Source organism: Otolemur garnettii, unplaced genomic scaffold (assembly GCF_000181295.1).
Source record: "Otolemur garnettii isolate 467f Iridium unplaced genomic scaffold, OtoGar3 scaffold00169, whole genome shotgun sequence".
NCBI classification, from domain to species: domain Eukaryota; kingdom Metazoa; phylum Chordata; class Mammalia; order Primates; family Galagidae; genus Otolemur; species Otolemur garnettii.
This window is the reverse complement of record NW_003852564.1, coordinates 2653883-2658937: the sequence shown is the minus strand read 5'-3', so window position 1 is coordinate 2658937 and position 5055 is coordinate 2653883.

Here is a 5055-nt window from a genome sequence, read left to right as displayed (position 1 = left end):
ATTCAAGAATACCTGTAGAAATACAAAAATATTCAGCAGCCCAAAGGGAGTATCTGTCTAGAACCACACCCATTATTACTATGCTTAATGAAATACCAGGGATATACTACTCATAAAATAATGACTAACGTAAGTCAGCTAAAACCAACTCTGATACTTATCAAGAAAGATCATGCTCTGAAGGATAGATCATAGACACATTACATAATATACTCCATAGTCCAGGGCAAGTATTATTGCCATAAGTATCCAAATGGGTGGGGGCAATTTAATCTCCTCATGATCCTGGAAATAGAATAGAGTTGATTGAATATTAATGAAAGTAAATGAAAGTGGTAATATTTGCCACTGAGTAAGCAAAACAAACAAAGAGCTTATGGACTTTATATGCCTTTTCCCAGTATCCCTAAATTAATAAATAAATATGGGAGAGAATGACATACAATCTTTATATATTATTTTTCTATATCTTATGTCTCCAGAAGGATAAACCATCTCAAAATTCAAGATTCACTTACTTATATTATAACCGTAGATCTCTGTGGGTGACATAACTTATTCTCTTTGCATATCATCCTAGTCAATACTTTCTGATTCTGTAAAGTGTTTCAACACTTCACTGGAATAGGTATCTCTCCCTCATAAACCATGACACTTAGTTAAGTGTCTATTACTATTGGCATGTAATGGTTAAGTGCAGAAGTCTAGAACCAGACTACATGGTTGAATTCCTAGCTCTAATCTTTCTATGTGAAAAGGGAAAATTTCCTCATGAGTGCTGTGTTCTTGTGAAGATTAAATGAGTTTAATACATGTATGTTCTTTGGAATATTAATATCAAATGAATATTGGCTATTATTATGATTTCCATGTCTCATTTCAGAACAAAGACAAAGCTTTAACATCCTTAAAACAGTAGCATAAAAGTACTGACACAAAAAACATGTTTAATAAATATTTAATGAACATATATATAAAATAAAGGTACATTGTTTTTAATAACCTACATTTAGCCTACCTTTATGATTAGCTTCTTCCAATTTCAATCTCAGGTAATTACATGAAAATCTTAGTCACATTTAGATATAAATAAAATAAGGTATTTGATTTGTTTTTTTACTTACCATAATGCACAGACTTTGAATATTTATTATATTTTTAAAATCACATTGTATTTTGATAAATATATAGTTATTTTTTTCCACAATAGGGAAGCAATAAAATATAAGGCATTAAAAGTTGTTTCACTTTGAAAGTGAATAGTTATGATCAATTGTAATGCATTAGAAGTAGACACTTTATGAGAATGGGTCACATATTTTACTGTTAAAGACAAATTTATGGGCCAGGGTTAGTGGCTCATGCCTATAATCCTAGTACTCTGGGAGGCCAAGGAAGGTTGAATTGAAGACTGAATTGAAGACTGAATTGAAGACTGAATTCAAGAGTTTGAGACCAACTTGAGCAAGAGCAAGTCCTAATCTCTACTCAAAATAGAAAAATTAGCCAGGCATCAAGACTGGTGCCTGTAGTCCCAACTACTTGGGAGTCTGAGGCAAGACAATCTCTTGCACCCAGTAGTTTGAGTTTGCTCTGAGCTATGATGTAGAGCACTCTACTCAGGGTGATAGAGTGAGACTGTCTCAAAAAAAAGGTAATTATTTCCTTTGATGTTTACAAAAGATTCTGCTAAGCTTTAGAATAAATATTTAGGGGAAGAAATAAACTGTGACTAAGGTTGCATGTTATGTCCCCAACAAGACCCAGTCTTTGTTGCTTGTTACCAAGAATATGGCTCTCCATGGCACCCAGGAACAGATGGTTGAAATAATTACCATGGCATTGCCCATGGCAAAGGATTACTTAAATCAGTACCTCAACAGAGTTTGTAGTTTCCCAAACCAGCTACCAGTCAGTGACCAGTGTGGCAAAGTTCCATTACTGCAGAAGGCACCACAGATCAATTTTCATTGTACCTATCTGATTTGGGGACTGTAGGCCTCAAGAAATTGTAATCAGAGATTAACTGAGATTTTTAGAGAACTTGAAAGTGCAGGAAACTAGACACATCTACCTCTCAAGATATCCAAATTAAACCAAATAATACATAATGGAAATGAAGAGGTTAGAAAGATGAGAAGGGAAAAAAAATTGAAAAGGAATAGGTTTATATGGGGCCAGGAAATATGTCCTTTAAAGGTGAAATTATACCGTGTATGGTAACATACACATAAAATGGACCATATTAAAAAATACTGTAGGGTGGCACTTGTGGCTCAAGGAGTAGGGTGCTGGCCCCATATACTGGAGGTGGCAGGTTCAAACCCTGCCCCAGTCAAAATTGCAAATAAAAAAAATAAAAAAATAAACTTTAAAACAATAATTTTGACTCTTTTTCTTATGAAATATTGTAGAATATATTCCAACTTCAACAGAATAAAATTTGTTCATTATTAAGTTTATATTCTTATATGATGTATAATAATTATAAAGAAGGTATTGAAATATTATTGCCAAGTAATCAAAAATTTACAATGATTTTAGGGTGTAGGATGATTCTATGGCAATGATGATTTATTACTGCTGTATGAGACTATCCTATCACCAGTGGTTAATAAATACACATGTGTCATCTCAGCATTGTCCTAATTAATGATTTTAGGCTTATTTGATATGATATTTCTGAAATAACTCTTTCACTATCTAATGGTTCTTAAAGTTGTTTTACATTAAATGTAAATGAGTTTTACTTATAAGAATAGAATTTTCTACTAATAAAAAGCAAATAGCACACATCATCATTTTTTTATCTCTAAAGAATAAAACAAAAGAAGAAAACCACTACACTATATTAATTCACAAATTGTAGTTATAGGATTCATACTTTTACCTAATTATAATATAGAAAATAATTGTTTTGCTATTTTATTATATCACATTTGTGTGAAAAAGATTAGGCCATTATTTAGTGTACTCTTTTCTCTGGACAAACTCCAATTCAAGTGAATTTCCAACTGCTAGGATAATGATTTCCTGACATCTTGCTCAATAGGAGTGCAGCTTCCCTTCATAAATAAATATCACCTACATATAAGAAAAATACCCTGCTAGTGAAAAAACAAAATACGCTTGGATTAGCATTATTTCTTTCCATGTATTTGCTTTGTGTATAAAGTATATATTGCCTAATTATTCCTGAGTAATTGTTTCTAATTGAAAATTTTTAGTTTAAGCTAAAAGTGCACAATATAGCTTCTGTCCCCGGTGATAAGCCATCATTTATACTTTAAAAATGAAATACACCTGGTGAACTCAATATGGGGGATCTAACGTCTGGTCTGGTGTCATTAATAACTGCACACGTGAATGATGACAAAACCTTCTCTGTGCCTTGATTTCTGTTTCTGTGAGGATGTTATCAATGGATAACAATGGATAACAATACAAATAGAAGTAGGAAAAGGGCAATGGAGATGAAAGTGTAACGTATCATGATTGCTACTGATTTAAATCCTGGCAATGGATGAATTGTCTCACTTCTTCAATGAAGCAATTTCTGAGTGCCTAAGGTGGTGCGAATTACTTTCTGTCTGTGCTTTATAAACACATTTATCCTATATTACAATTAAGTTAGCCCCATATGCACAGACTATTGGACAATTTTTAAGGCTAGGGACTGTTTGTCTAGCACACTCTCTGGAAAAGTATCAATAAAGGAGGGAAAGGAATAAATAAAGAAAGATGACTTTTATGGGGAATCTTGGGTTTTTTGTTTTGTTTTCATCTCTATTAGTAGCATTCAAAATCATATGAAAAAGTATGAATAAATCAATAAAACAATGGAAAAACATATTTTGGTATCCATAGAAATTAGTGATGAGTTTGTCAATGTTTTTAGCCATCAGTTGTACATTAGCTTGCATTCTCTTTCACAAAGACCCACATATATTTGTTCCCTGCTTCCATGACTGGTCCTATTCTGTTTTCAAGCTTTTTTCATAGCTGCACTATTTTCCCATTTATGATCTCTTTCATAAAATTGTTTCCTTCAAAGTACCACTTTCATTAAGAGTATGAAAGTCACACCCTCCCAAAGATTATGGCAATATTAACACACGAGACCAAAAAAAGTTTCTTTCTCTCCACATGCAACTTAATAACTTTAATTTTATTCATATGTAACCAAGATTTTTATTACTACTGTCTCCAAATAGACCATGTCAACATTTATTAGACAAGTTATCAAAAGGAAAATTCCTATTATATGAATGTCAGTACTCTGAATAGGATAGATGTCATAGATCAGTTTCTTGCTCCACCATGTAAATTTTTGCAGATTCTTTTCTTAGAGTATGTGTAGCTGTAAAAATAGGCTCATTTTCCCCAAACTCAAAACTCTAAATACGTGTGTTGGTGTTAGGATGAAGTTACTCAATTTTCAGTGTAGATCCCTGGGTAAGATCACTTTTGAGTCTTCTGTCGATATTCCACTAACTGTCCAAGAGTTTACAGGAATGAAGGTGAGATGAAGTGACAAGAGCACTTAAGATTCATTTTAATGGGTTTGTTCCAAATGTTCCATTTCTTAAGGCAATAAACTTCATTTTTCACATTTTTCATGTGTATATGTGAGTGTTCCAGAATCTCAAATGGGGGTGAGTCAGTAGCTCTTGAGATTGTTTTGATATATCCACTTGTTCTTAATGCCCCTTGCCCATCATATATCAGTGCACTGCTATTCATTTTGTTGATGAATTTTATCTCATACAGAGCTTCATTTAAATTGCAAATGAATGGGGATATATAAGTGCCGGGGCTTGAGTTGCTTTCTAAATCAAGCAGAAATCTGTGGTATAAAACTTTTCAGATGCAGAATAGATACAGAAGTATTGGCTTTGATACCTGAAGGGATAAAGACATTATTTGCATATTTTCCTTCCTCAAATATTTATGAATCCTTCAAACTAGGGCAGTCCAGTGAAATTCAGAGGCTGGCATTTAAGCTGATCTTAGAAAACTAGATCTGGTAGAGATTTCGAGGTCATTTGTTCTATA